The sequence below is a fragment of the Corythoichthys intestinalis genome, chromosome 8, assembly GCF_030265065.1.
Source record: "Corythoichthys intestinalis isolate RoL2023-P3 chromosome 8, ASM3026506v1, whole genome shotgun sequence".
Taxonomy (NCBI): Eukaryota; Metazoa; Chordata; class Actinopteri; order Syngnathiformes; family Syngnathidae; genus Corythoichthys; species Corythoichthys intestinalis.
In genome coordinates, this window is record NC_080402.1 from 59,663,497 (window position 1) to 59,679,779 (window position 16,283).

The following is a 16,283-nucleotide window of genomic DNA, read 5'->3' on the forward strand; positions in this document are numbered from 1 at the left end:
ATATCGCATAGATCTCACTGTGAAAAGGCTTAAATGACTTTTTTAATTAAGTTTGATGATTGCGTTCAAACAAAATGTCCTAGAACAAAATTTTCAAATATAACTACTAGATTGTGATACAATACACTATTGGGTGAAGTTTGGTTGACTTCTGCGCAGCGGTTTGGGAGTTAACATCAAAATTACATTTCTCGGCCATATCGCTTAGATCTCACTGTGAAAAGGCTTAAATGGCTTTTTTGACCTAAGTTTGAGGATTGCGCTCAAACCAAATGTTCTAGAACGAAATTTTCAAATGTAACTACTAGAATGTGATACAATACACTATTGGGTGAAGTTTGGTTGACTTCTGCGCAGCGGTTTGGGAGTTAACATCAAAATTACATTTCTCGGCCATATCGCATAGATCTCACTGTGAAAAGGCTTAAATGGCTTTTTTGACCTAAGTTTGAGGATTGCGCTCAAATCAAATGTCCTAGAACCAAATTTCCACATGTAACTACTAGATTGTGATAAAATACACTAATGGGTGAAGTTTGGTTGACTTCTGCGCAGCGGTTTGGGAGTTAACATCAAAATTACATTTCTCGGCCATATCGCATAGATCTCACTGTGAAAAGGCTTAAATGGCTTTTTTGACCTAAGTTTGAGGATTGCGCTCAAATCAAATGTCCTATAACCAAATTTCCACATGTAACTACTAGATTGTGATACAATACACTAATGGGTGAAGTTTGGTTGACTTCTGCGCAGCGGTTTGGGAGTTAACATCAAAATTACATTTCTCGGCCATATCGCATAGATCTCACTGTGAAAAGGCTTAAATGGCTTTTTTGACCTAAGTTTGAGGATTGCGCTCAAACAAAATGTCCTAGAACAAAATTTTCAAATGTAACTACTAGATTGTGATACAATACACTATTGGGTGAAGTTTGGTTGACTTCTGCGCAGCGGTTTGGGAGTTAACATCAAAATTACATTTCTCGGCCATATCGCATAGATCTCACTGTGAAAAGGCTTAAATGACTTTTTTAATTAAGTTTGATGGTTGCGTTCAAACAAAATGTCCTAGAACAAAATTTTCAAATGTAACTACTAGATTGTGATACAATACACTATTGGGTGAAGTTTGGTTGACTTCTGCGCAGCGGTTTGGGAGTTAACATCAAAATTACATTTCTCGGCCATATCGCATAGATCTCACTGTGAAAAGGCTTAAATGGCTTTTTTGACCTAAGTTTGAGGATTGCGCTCAAACCAAATGTCCTAGAACAAAATTTTTAAATGTAACTACTAGATTGTGATACAATACACTATTGGGTGAAGTTTGGTTGACTTCTGCGCAGCGGTTTGGGAGTTAACATCAAAATTACATTTCTCGGCCATATCGCATAGATCTCACTGTGAAAAGGCTTAAATGGCTTTTTTGACCTAAGTTTGAGGATTGCGCTCAAATCAAATGTCCTAGAACCAAATTTCCACATGTAACTACTAGATTGTGATAAAATACACTAATGGGTGAAGTTTGGTTGACTTCTGCGCAGCGGTTTGGGAGTTAACATCAAAATTACATTTCTCGGCCATATCGCATAGATCTCACTGTGAAAAGGCTTAAATGACTTTTTTAATTAAGTTTGATGATTGCGCTCAAACAAAATTTCCTAGAACAAAATTTTCAAATGTAACTACTAGATTGTGATACAATACACTATTGGGTGAAGTTTGGTTGACTTCTGCGCAGCGGTTTGGGAGTTAACATCAAAATTACATTTCTCGGCCATATCGCATAGATCTCACTGTGAAAAGGCTTAAATGACTTTTTTAATTAAGTTTGATGATTGCGTTCAAACAAAATGTCCTAGAACAAAATTTTCAAATGTAACTACTAGATTGTGATACAATACACTATTGGGTGAAGTTTGGTTGACTTCTGCGCAGCGGTTTGGGAGTTAACATCAAAATTACATTTCTCGGCCATATCGCATAGATCTCACTGTGAAAAGGCTTAAATGGCTTTTTTGACCTAAGTTTGAGGATTGCGCTCAAATCAAATGTCCTAGAACCAAATTTCCACATGTAACTACTAGATTGTGATAAAATACACTAATGGGTGAAGTTTGGTTGACTTCTGCGCAGCGGTTTGGGAGTTAACATAAAAATTACATTTCTCGGCCATATCGCATAGATCTCACTGTGAAAAGGCTTAAATGACTTTTTTAATTAAGTTTGATGATTGCGCTCAAACAAAATTTCCTAGAACAAAATTTTCAAATGTAACTACTAGATTGTGATACAATACACTATTGGGTGAAGTTTGGTTGACTTCTGCGCAGCGGTTTGGGAGTTAACATCAAAATTACATTTCTCGGCCATATCGCATAGATCTCACTGTGAAAAGGCTTAAATGACTTTTTTAATTAAGTTTGATGATTGCGTTCAAACAAAATGTCCTAGAACAAAATTTTCAAATGTAACTACTAGAATGTGATACAATACACTATTGGGTGAAGTTTGGTTGACTTCTGCGCAGCGGTTTGGGAGTTAACATCAAAATTACATTTCTCGGCCATATCGCATAGATCTCACTGTGAAAAGGCTTAAATGGCTTTTTTGACCTAAGTTTGAGGATTGCGCTCAAATCAAATGTCCTAGAACCAAATTTCCACATGTAACTACTAGATTGTGATAAAATACACTAATGGGTGAAGTTTGGTTGACTTCTGCGCAGCGGTTTGGGAGTTAACATAAAAATTACATTTCTCGGCCATATCGCATAGATCTCACTGTGAAAAGGCTTAAATGACTTTTTTAATTAAGTTTGATGATTGCGCTCAAACAAAATTTCCTAGAACAAAATTTTCAAATGTATTTACTAGATTGTGATACAATACACTATTGGGTGAAGTTTGGTTGACTTCTGCGCAGCGGTTTGGGAGTTAACATCAAAATTACATTTCTCGGCCATATCGCATAGATCTCACTGTGAAAAGGCTTAAATGGCTTTTTTGACCTAAGTTTGAGGATTGCGCTCAAATCAAATGTCCTATAACCAAATTTCCACATGTAACTACTAGATTGTGATACAATACACTAATGGGTGAAGTTTGGTTGACTTCTGCGCAGCGGTTTGGGAGTTAACATCAAAATTACATTTCTCGGCCATATCGCATAGATCTCACTGTGAAAAGGCTTAAATGACTTTTTTAATTAAGTTTGATGATTGCGTTCAAACAAAATGTCCTAGAACAAAATTTTTAAATGTAACTACTAGATTGTGATACAATACACTATTGGGTGAAGTTTGGTTGACTTCTGCGCAGCGGTTTGGGAGTTAACATCAAAATTACATTTCTCGGCCATATCGCATAGATCTCACTGTGAAAAGGCTTAAATGGCTTTTTTGACCTAAGTTTGAGGATTGCGCTCAAATCAAATGTCCTAGAACCAAATTTCCACATGTAACTACTAGATTGTGATAAAATACACTAATGGGTGAAGTTTGGTTGACTTCTGCGCAGCGGTTTGGGAGTTAACATCAAAATTACATTTCTCGGCCATATCGCATAGATCTCACTGTGAAAAGGCTTAAATGACTTTTTTAATTAAGTTTGATGATTGCGCTCAAACAAAATTTCCTAGAACAAAATTTTCAAATGTAACTACTAGATTGTGATACAATACACTATTGGGTGAAGTTTGGTTGACTTCTGCGCAGCGGTTTGGGAGTTAACATCAAAATTACATTTCTCGGCCATATCGCATAGATCTCACTGTGAAAAGGCTTAAATGACTTTTTTAATTAAGTTTGATGATTGCGTTCAAACAAAATGTCCTAGAACAAAATTTTCAAATGTAACTACTAGATTGTGATACAATACACTATTGGGTGAAGTTTGGTTGACTTCTGCGCAGCGGTTTGGGAGTTAACATCAAAATTACATTTCTCGGCCATATCGCATAGATCTCACTGTGAAAAGGCTTAAATGGCTTTTTTGACCTAAGTTTGAGGATTGCGCTCAAATCAAATGTCCTAGAACCAAATTTCCACATGTAACTACTAGATTGTGATACAATACACTAATGGGTGAAGTTTGGTTTACTTCTGCGCAGCGGTTTGGGAGTTAACATCAAAATTACATTTCTCGGCCATATCGCATAGATCTCACTGTGAAAAGGCTTAAATGGCTTTTTTGACCTAAGTTTAATAATTGCGCTCAAACCAAATGTCCTAGAACGAAATTTTAAAATGTAACTACTAGATTGTGATACAATACACTATTGGGTGAAGTTTGGTTGACTTCTGCGCAGCGGTTTGGGAGTTAACATCAAAATTACATTTCTCGGCCATATCGCATAGATCTCACTGTGAAAGGCTTAAATGGCTTTTTTGACCTAAGTTTGAGGATTGCGCTCAAATCAAATGTCCTAGAACCAAATTTCCACATGTAACTACTAGATTGTGATACAATACACTATTGGGTGAAGTTTGGTTGACTTCTGCGCAGCGGTTTGGGAGTTAACATCAAAATTACATTTCTCGGCCATATCGCATAGATCTCACTGTGAAAAGGCTTATATGGCTTTTTTGACCTAAGTTTAAAGATTGCGCTCAAACCAAATGTCCTAGAACGAAATTTTCAAATGTAACTACTAGATTGTGATACAATACACTAATGGGTGAAGTTTGGTTGACTTCTGCGCAGCGGTTTGGGAGTTAACATCAAAATTACATTTCTCGGCCATATCGCATAGATCTCACTGTGAAAAGGCTTAAATGGCTTTTTTGACCTAAGTTTGAGGATTGCGCTCAAATCAAATGTCCTATAACCAAATTTCCACATGTAACTACTAGATTGTGATACAATACACTAATGGGTGAAGTTTGGTTGACTTCTGCGCAGCGGTTTGGGAGTGAACATCAAAATTACATTTCTCGGCCATATCGCATAGATCTCACTGTGAAAAGGCTTAAATGGCTTTTTTGACCTAAGTTTGAGGATTGCGCTCAAATCAAATGTCCTAGAACCAAATTTCCACATGTAACAACTAGATTGTGATACAATACACTAATGGGTGAAGTTTGGTTGACTTCTGCGTAGCGGTTTGGGAGTGAACATCAAAATTACATTTCTCGGCCATATCGCATAGATCTCACTGTGAAAAGGCTTAAATGGCTTTTTTGACCTAAGTTTGAGGATTGCGCTCAAATCAAATGTCCTAGAACCAAATTTCCACATGTAACTACTAGATTGTGATAAAATACACTAATGGGTGAAGTTTGGTTGACTTCTGCGCAGCGGTTTGGGAGTTAACATCAAAATTACATTTCTCGGCCATATCGCATAGATCTCACTGTGAAAAGGCTTAAATGACTTTTTTAATTAAGTTTGATGATTGCGCTCAAACAAAATTTCCTAGAACAAAATTTTCAAATGTAACTACTAGATTGTGATACAATACACTATTGGGTGAAGTTTGGTTGACTTCTGCGCAGCGGTTTGGGAGTTAACATCAAAATTACATTTCTCGGCCATATCGCATAGATCTCACTGTGAAAAGGCTTAAATGGCTTTTTTGACCTAAGTTTGAGGATTGCGCTCAAATCAAATGTCCTATAACCAAATTTCCACATGTAACTACTAGATTGTGATACAATACACTAATGGGTGAAGTTTGGTTGACTTCTGCGCAGCGGTTTGGGAGTTAACATCAAAATTACATTTCTCGGCCATATCGCATAGATCTCACTGTGAAAAGGCTTAAATGACTTTTTTAATTAAGTTTGATGATTGCGTTCAAACAAAATGTCCTAGAACAAAATTTTCAAATGTAACTACTAGATTGTGATACAATACACTAATGGGTGAAGTTTGGTTGACTTCTGCGCAGCGGTTTGGGAGTTAACATCAAAATTACATTTCTCGGCCATATCGCATAGATCTCACTGTGAAAAGGCTTAAATGACTTTTTTAATTAAGTTTGATGATTGCATTCAAACCAAATGTCCTAGAACAAAATTTTCAAATGTAACTACTAGATTGTGATACAATACACTATTGGGTGAAGTTTGGTTGACTTCTGCGCAGCGGTTTGGGAGTTAACATCAAAATTACATTTCTCGGCCATATCGCATAGATCTCACTGTGAAAAGGCTTAAATGGCTTTTTTGACCTAAGTTTGAGGATTGCGCTCAAATCAAATGTCCTAGAACCAAATTTCCACATGTAACTACTAGATTGTGATAAAATACACTAATGGGTGAAGTTTGGTTTACTTCTGCGCAGCGGTTTGGGAGTTAACATCAAAATTACATTTCTCGGCCATATCGCATAGATCTCACTGTGAAAAGGCTTAAATGACTTTTTTAATTAAGTTTGATGATTGCGCTCAAACAAAATTTCCTAGAACAAAATTTTCAAATGTAACTACTAGATTGTGATACAATACACTATTGGGTGAAGTTTGGTTGACTTCTGCGCAGCGGTTTGGGAGTTAACATCAATATTACATTTCTCGGCCATATCGCATAGATCTCACTGTGAAAAGGCTTAAATGGCTTTTTTGACCTAAGTTTGAGAATTGCGCTCAAATCAAATGTCCTATAACCAAATTTCCACATGTAACTACTAGATTGTGATACAATACACTAATGGGTGAAGTTTGGTTGACTTCTGCGCAGCGGTTTGGGAGTTAACATCAAAATTACATTTCTCGGCCATATCGCATAGATCTCACTGTGAAAAGGCTTAAATGACTTTTTTAATTAAGTTTGATGATTGCGTTCAAACAAAATGTCCTAGAACAAAATTTTCAAATGTAACTACTAGATTGTGATACAATACACTATTGGGTGAAGTTTGGTTGACTTCTGCGCAGCGGTTTGGGAGTTAACATCAAAATTACATTTCTCGGCCATATCGCATAGATCTCACTGTGAAAAGGCTTAAATGACTTTTTTAATTAAGTTTGATGATTGCGTTCAAACAAAATGTCCTAGAACAAAATTTTCAAATGTAACTACTAGATTGTGATACAATACACTATTGGGTGAAGTTTGGTTGACTTCTGCGCAGCGGTTTGGGAGTTAACATCAAAATTACATTTCTCGGCCATATCGCATAGATCTCACTGTGAAAAGGCTTAAATGGCTTTTTTGACCTAAGTTTGAGGATTGCGCTCAAACAAAATGTCCTAGAACAAAATTTTCAAATGTAACTACTAGATTGTGATACAATACACTATTGGGTGAAGTTTGGTTGACTTCTGCGCAGCGGTTTGGGAGTTAACATCAAAATTACATTTCTCGGCCATATCGCATAGATCTCACTGTGAAAAGGCTTAAATGACTTTTTTAATTAAGTTTGATGATTGCGTTCAAACAAAATGTCCTAGAACAAAATTTTCAAATGTAACTACTAGATTGTGATACAATACACTATTGGGTGAAGTTTGGTTGACTTCTGCGCAGCGGTTTGGGAGTTAACATCAAAATTACATTTCTCGGCCATATCGCATAGATCTCACTGTGAAAAGGCTTAAATGGCTTTTTTGACCTAAGTTTGACGATTGCGCTCAAACCAAATGTCCTAGAACGAAATTTTCAAATGTAACTACTAGAATGTGATACAATACACTATTGGGTGAAGTTTGGTTGACTTCTGCGCAGCGGTTTGGGAGTTAACATCAAAATTACATTTCTCGGCCATATCGCATAGATCTCACTGTGAAAAGGCTTAAATGGCTTTTTTGACCTAAGTTTGAGGATTGCGCTCAAATCAAATGTCCTAGAACCAAATTTCCACATGTAACTACTAGATTGTGATAAAATACACTAATGGGTGAAGTTTGGTTAACTTCTGCGCAGCGGTTTGGGAGTTAACATCAAAATTACATTTCTCGGCCATATCGCATAGATCTCACTGTGAAAAGGCTTAAATGACTTTTTTAATTAAGTTTCATGATTGCGCTCAAACAAAATTTCCTAGAACAAAATTTTCAAATGTAACTACTAGATTGTGATACAATACACTATTGGGTGAAGTTTGGTTGACTTCTGCGCAGCGGTTTTGGGAGTTAACATCAAAATTACATTTCTCGGCCATATCGCATAGATCTCACTGTGAAAAGGCTTAAATGGCTTTTTTGACCTAAGTTTGAGGATTGCGCTCAAACCAAATGTCCTAGAACGAAATTTTCAAATGTAACTACTAGAATGTGATACAATACACTATTGGGTGAAGTTTGGTTGACTTCTGCGCAGCGGTTTGGGAGTTAACATCAAAATTACATTTCTCGGCCATATCGCATAGATCTCACTGTGAAAAGGCTTAAATGGCTTTTTTGACCTAAGTTTGAGGATTGCGCTCAAATCAAATGTCCTAGAACCAAATTTCCATTGGTAACTACTAGATTGTGATAAAATACACTAATGGGTGAAGTTTGGTTGACTTCTGCGCAGCGGTTTGGGAGTTAACATCAAAATTACATTTCTCGGCCATATCGCATAGATCTCACTGTGAAAAGGCTTAAATGACTTTTTTAATTAAGTTTGATGATTGCGCTCAAACAAAATTTCCTAGAACAAAATTTTCAAATGTAACTACTAGATTGTGATACAATACACTATTGGGTGAAGTTTGGTTGACTTCTGCGCAGCGGTTTGGGAGTGAACATCAAAATTACATTTCTCGGCCATATCGCATAGATCTCACTGTGAAAAGGCTTAAATGGCTTTTTTGACCTAAGTTTGAGGATTGCGCTCAAATCAAATGTCCTATAACCAAATTTCCACATGTAACTACTAGATTGTGATACAATACACTAATGGGTGAAGTTTGGTTGACTTCTGCGCAGCGGTTTGGGAGTTAACATCAAAATTACATTTCTCGGCCATATCGCATAGATCTCACTGTGAAAAGGCTTAAATGGCTTTTTTGACCTAAGTTTAATAATTGCGCTCAAACCAAATGTCCTAGAACGAAATTTTAAAATGTAACTACTAGAATGTGATACAATACACTATTGGGTGAAGTTTGGTTGACTTCTGCGCAGCGGTTTGGGAGTTAACATCAAAATTACATTTCTCGGCCATATCGCATAGATCTCACTGTGAAAGGCTTAAATGGCTTTTTTGACCTAAGTTTGAGGATTGCGCTCAAATCAAATGTCCTAGAACCAAATTTCCACATGTAACTACTAGATTGTGATACAATACACTATTGGGTGAAGTTTGGTTGACTTCTGCGCAGCGGTTTGGGAGTTAACATCAAAATTACATTTCTCGGCCATATCGCATAGATCTCACTGTGAAAAGGCTTATATGGCTTTTTTGACCTAAGTTTAAAGATTGCGCTCAAACCAAATGTCCTAGAACGAAATTTTCAAATGTAACTACTAGATTGTGATACAATACACTAATGGGTGAAGTTTGGTTGACTTCTGCGCAGCGGTTTGGGAGTTAACATCAAAATTACATTTCTCGGCCATATCGCATAGATCTCACTGTGAAAAGGCTTAAATGGCTTTTTTGACCTAAGTTTGAGGATTGCGCTCAAATCAAATGTCCTATAACCAAATTTCCACATGTAACTACTAGATTGTGATACAATACACTAATGGGTGAAGTTTGGTTGACTTCTGCGCAGCGGTTTGGGAGTGAACATCAAAATTACATTTCTCGGCCATATCGCATAGATCTCACTGTGAAAAGGCTTAAATGGCTTTTTTGACCTAAGTTTGAGGATTGCGCTCAAATCAAATGTCCTAGAACCAAATTTCCACATGTAACAACTAGATTGTGATACAATACACTAATGGGTGAAGTTTGGTTGACTTCTGCGTAGCGGTTTGGGAGTGAACATCAAAATTACATTTCTCGGCCATATCGCATAGATCTCACTGTGAAAAGGCTTAAATGGCTTTTTTGACCTAAGTTTGAGGATTGCGCTCAAATCAAATGTCCTAGAACCAAATTTCCACATGTAACTACTAGATTGTGATAAAATACACTAATGGGTGAAGTTTGGTTGACTTCTGCGCAGCGGTTTGGGAGTTAACATCAAAATTACATTTCTCGGCCATATCGCATAGATCTCACTGTGAAAAGGCTTAAATGACTTTTTTAATTAAGTTTGATGATTGCGCTCAAACAAAATTTCCTAGAACAAAATTTTCAAATGTAACTACTAGATTGTGATACAATACACTATTGGGTGAAGTTTGGTTGACTTCTGCGCAGCGGTTTGGGAGTTAACATCAAAATTACATTTCTCGGCCATATCGCATAGATCTCACTGTGAAAAGGCTTAAATGGCTTTTTTGACCTAAGTTTGAGGATTGCGCTCAAATCAAATGTCCTATAACCAAATTTCCACATGTAACTACTAGATTGTGATACAATACACTAATGGGTGAAGTTTGGTTGACTTCTGCGCAGCGGTTTGGGAGTTAACATCAAAATTACATTTCTCGGCCATATCGCATAGATCTCACTGTGAAAAGGCTTAAATGACTTTTTTAATTAAGTTTGATGATTGCGTTCAAACAAAATGTCCTAGAACAAAATTTTCAAATGTAACTACTAGATTGTGATACAATACACTAATGGGTGAAGTTTGGTTGACTTCTGCGCAGCGGTTTGGGAGTTAACATCAAAATTACATTTCTCGGCCATATCGCATAGATCTCACTGTGAAAAGGCTTAAATGACTTTTTTAATTAAGTTTGATGATTGCATTCAAACCAAATGTCCTAGAACAAAATTTTCAAATGTAACTACTAGATTGTGATACAATACACTATTGGGTGAAGTTTGGTTGACTTCTGCGCAGCGGTTTGGGAGTTAACATCAAAATTACATTTCTCGGCCATATCGCATAGATCTCACTGTGAAAAGGCTTAAATGGCTTTTTTGACCTAAGTTTGAGGATTGCGCTCAAATCAAATGTCCTAGAACCAAATTTCCACATGTAACTACTAGATTGTGATAAAATACACTAATGGGTGAAGTTTGGTTTACTTCTGCGCAGCGGTTTGGGAGTTAACATCAAAATTACATTTCTCGGCCATATCGCATAGATCTCACTGTGAAAAGGCTTAAATGACTTTTTTAATTAAGTTTGATGATTGCGCTCAAACAAAATTTCCTAGAACAAAATTTTCAAATGTAACTACTAGATTGTGATACAATACACTATTGGGTGAAGTTTGGTTGACTTCTGCGCAGCGGTTTGGGAGTTAACATCAATATTACATTTCTCGGCCATATCGCATAGATCTCACTGTGAAAAGGCTTAAATGGCTTTTTTGACCTAAGTTTGAGAATTGCGCTCAAATCAAATGTCCTATAACCAAATTTCCACATGTAACTACTAGATTGTGATACAATACACTAATGGGTGAAGTTTGGTTGACTTCTGCGCAGCGGTTTGGGAGTTAACATCAAAATTACATTTCTCGGCCATATCGCATAGATCTCACTGTGAAAAGGCTTAAATGACTTTTTTAATTAAGTTTGATGATTGCGTTCAAACAAAATGTCCTAGAACAAAATTTTCAAATGTAACTACTAGATTGTGATACAATACACTATTGGGTGAAGTTTGGTTGACTTCTGCGCAGCGGTTTGGGAGTTAACATCAAAATTACATTTCTCGGCCATATCGCATAGATCTCACTGTGAAAAGGCTTAAATGACTTTTTTAATTAAGTTTGATGATTGCGTTCAAACAAAATGTCCTAGAACAAAATTTTCAAATGTAACTACTAGATTGTGATACAATACACTATTGGGTGAAGTTTGGTTGACTTCTGCGCAGCGGTTTGGGAGTTAACATCAAAATTACATTTCTCGGCCATATCGCATAGATCTCACTGTGAAAAGGCTTAAATGGCTTTTTTGACCTAAGTTTGAGGATTGCGCTCAAACAAAATGTCCTAGAACAAAATTTTCAAATGTAACTACTAGATTGTGATACAATACACTATTGGGTGAAGTTTGGTTGACTTCTGCGCAGCGGTTTGGGAGTTAACATCAAAATTACATTTCTCGGCCATATCGCATAGATCTCACTGTGAAAAGGCTTAAATGACTTTTTTAATTAAGTTTGATGATTGCGTTCAAACAAAATGTCCTAGAACAAAATTTTCAAATGTAACTACTAGATTGTGATACAATACACTATTGGGTGAAGTTTGGTTGACTTCTGCGCAGCGGTTTGGGAGTTAACATCAAAATTACATTTCTCGGCCATATCGCATAGATCTCACTGTGAAAAGGCTTAAATGGCTTTTTTGACCTAAGTTTGACGATTGCGCTCAAACCAAATGTCCTAGAACGAAATTTTCAAATGTAACTACTAGAATGTGATACAATACACTATTGGGTGAAGTTTGGTTGACTTCTGCGCAGCGGTTTGGGAGTTAACATCAAAATTACATTTCTCGGCCATATCGCATAGATCTCACTGTGAAAAGGCTTAAATGGCTTTTTTGACCTAAGTTTGAGGATTGCGCTCAAATCAAATGTCCTAGAACCAAATTTCCACATGTAACTACTAGATTGTGATAAAATACACTAATGGGTGAAGTTTGGTTAACTTCTGCGCAGCGGTTTGGGAGTTAACATCAAAATTACATTTCTCGGCCATATCGCATAGATCTCACTGTGAAAAGGCTTAAATGACTTTTTTAATTAAGTTTCATGATTGCGCTCAAACAAAATTTCCTAGAACAAAATTTTCAAATGTAACTACTAGATTGTGATACAATACACTATTGGGTGAAGTTTGGTTGACTTCTGCGCAGCGGTTTGGGAGTTAACATCAAAATTACATTTCTCGGCCATATCGCATAGATCTCACTGTGAAAAGGCTTAAATGGCTTTTTTGACCTAAGTTTGAGGATTGCGCTCAAACCAAATGTCCTAGAACGAAATTTTCAAATGTAACTACTAGAATGTGATACAATACACTATTGGGTGAAGTTTGGTTGACTTCTGCGCAGCGGTTTGGGAGTTAACATCAAAATTACATTTCTCGGCCATATCGCATAGATCTCACTGTGAAAAGGCTTAAATGGCTTTTTTGACCTAAGTTTGAGGATTGCGCTCAAATCAAATGTCCTAGAACCAAATTTCCATTGGTAACTACTAGATTGTGATAAAATACACTAATGGGTGAAGTTTGGTTGACTTCTGCGCAGCGGTTTGGGAGTTAACATCAAAATTACATTTCTCGGCCATATCGCATAGATCTCACTGTGAAAAGGCTTAAATGACTTTTTTAATTAAGTTTGATGATTGCGCTCAAACAAAATTTCCTAGAACAAAATTTTCAAATGTAACTACTAGATTGTGATACAATACACTATTGGGTGAAGTTTGGTTGACTTCTGCGCAGCGGTTTGGGAGTTAACATCAAAATTACATTTCTCGGCCATATCGCATAGATCTCACTGTGAAAAGGCTTAAATGACTTTTTTAATTAAGTTTCATGATTGCGCTCAAACAAAATTTCCTAGAACAAAATTTTCAAATGTAACTACTAGATTGTGATACAATACACTATTGGGTGAAGTTTGGTTGACTTCTGCGCAGCGGTTTGGGAGTTAACATCAAAATTACATTTCTCGGCCATATCGCATAGATCTCACTGTGAAAAGGCTTAAATGGCTTTTTTGACCTAAGTTTGAGGATTGCGCTCAAACCAAATGTCCTAGAACGAAATTTTCAAATGTAACTACTAGAATGTGATACAATACACTATTGGGTGAAGTTTGGTTGACTTCTGCGCAGCGGTTTGGGAGTTAACATCAAAATTACATTTCTCGGCCATATCGCATAGATCTCACTGTGAAAAGGCTTAAATGGCTTTTTTGACCTAAGTTTGAGGATTGCGCTCAAATCAAATGTCCTAGAACCAAATTTCCATTGGTAACTACTAGATTGTGATAAAATACACTAATGGGTGAAGTTTGGTTGACTTCTGCGCAGCGGTTTGGGAGTTAACATCAAAATTACATTTCTCGGCCATATCGCATAGATCTCACTGTGAAAAGGCTTAAATGACTTTTTTAATTAAGTTTGATGATTGCGCTCAAACAAAATTTCCTAGAACAAAATTTTCAAATGTAACTACTAGATTGTGATACAATACACTATTGGGTGAAGTTTGGTTGACTTCTGCGCAGCGGTTTGGGAGTGAACATCAAAATTACATTTCTCGGCCATATCGCATAGATCTCACTGTGAAAAGGCTTAAATGGCTTTTTTGACCTAAGTTTGAGGATTGCGCTCAAATCAAATGTCCTATAACCAAATTTCCACATGTAACTACTAGATTGTGATACAATACACTAATGGGTGAAGTTTGGTTGACTTCTGCGCAGCGGTTTGGGAGTTAACATCAAAATTACATTTCTCGGCCATAGCGCATAGATCTCACTGTGAAAAGGCTTAAATGGCTTTTTTGACCTAAGTTTGAGGATTGCGCTCAAACAAAATGTCCTAGAACAAAATTTTCAAATGTAACTACTAGATTGTGATACAATACACTATTGGGTGAAGTTTGGTTGACTTCTGCGCAGCGGTTTGGGAGTTAACATCAAAATTACATTTCTCGGCCATATCGCATAGATCTCACTGTGAAAAAGCTTAAATGACTTTTTAAATTAAGTTTGATGATTGCGTTCAAACAAAATGTCCTAGAACAAAATTTTCAAATGTAACTACTAGATTGTGATACAATACACTATTGGGTGAAGTTTGGTTGACTTCTGCGCAGCGGTTTGGGAGTTAACATCAAAATTACATTTCTCGGCCATATCGCATAGATCTCACTGTGAAAAGGCTTAAATGGCTTTTTTGACCTAAGTTTGAGGATTGCGCTCAAACCAAATGTCCTAGAACGAAATTTTCAAATGTAACTACTAGAATGTGATACAATACACTATTGGGTGAAGTTTGTTTGACTTCTGCGCAGCGGTTTGGGAGTTAACATCAAAATTACATTTCTCGGCCATATCGCATAGATCTCACTGTGAAAAGGCTTAAATGGCTTTTTTGACCTAAGTTTGAGGATTGCGCTCAAATCAAATGTCCTAGAACGAAATTTCCACATGTAACTACTAGATTGTGATAAAATACACTAATGGGTGAAGTTTGGTTGACTTCTGCGCAGCGGTTTGGGAGTTAACATCAAAATTACATTTCTCGGCCATATCGCATAGATCTCACTGTGAAAAGGCTTAAATGACTTTTTTAATTAAGTTTGATGATTGCGTTCAAACAAAATGTCCTAGAACAAAATTTTTAAATGTAACTACTAGATTGTGATACAATACACTATTGGGTGAAGTTTGGTTGACTTCTGCGCAGCGGTTTGGGAGTTAACATCAAAATTACATTTCTCGGCCATATCGCATAGATCTCACTGTGAAAAGGCTTAAATGGCTTTTTTGACCTAAGTTTGAGGATTGCGCTCAAATCAAATGTCCTAGAACCAAATTTCCACATGTAACTACTAGATTGTGATAAAATACACTAATGGGTGAAGTTTGGTTGACTTCTGCGCAGCGGTTTGGGAGTTAACATCAAAATTACATTTCTCGGCCATATCGCATAGATCTCACTGTGAAAAGGCTTAAATGACTTTTTTAATTAAGTTTGATGATTGCGCTCAAACAAAATTTCCTAGAACAAAATTTTCAAATGTAACTACTAGATTGTGATACAATACACTATTGGGTGAAGTTTGGTTGACTTCTGCGCAGCGGTTTGGGAGTTAACATCAAAATTACATTTCTCGGCCATATCGCATAGATCTCACTGTGAAAAGGCTTAAATGACTTTTTTAATTAAGTTTGATGATTGCGTTCAAACAAAATGTCCTAGAACAAAATTTTCAAATATAACTACTAGATTGTGATACAATACACTATTGGGTGAAGTTTGGTTGACTTCTGCGCAGCGGTTTGGGAGTTAACATCAAAATTACATTTCTCGGCCATATCGCTTAGATCTCACTGTGAAAAGGCTTAAATGGCTTTTTTGACCTAAGTTTGAGGATTGCGCTCAAACCAAATGTTCTAGAACGAAATTTTCAAATGTAACTACTAGAATGTGATACAATACACTATTGGGTGAAGTTTGGTTGACTTCTGCGCAGCGGTTTGGGAGTTAACATCAAAATTACATTTCTCGGCCATATCGCATAGATCTCACTGTGAAAAGGCTTAAATGGCTTTTTTGACCTAAGTTTGAGGATTGCGCTCAAATCAAATGTCCT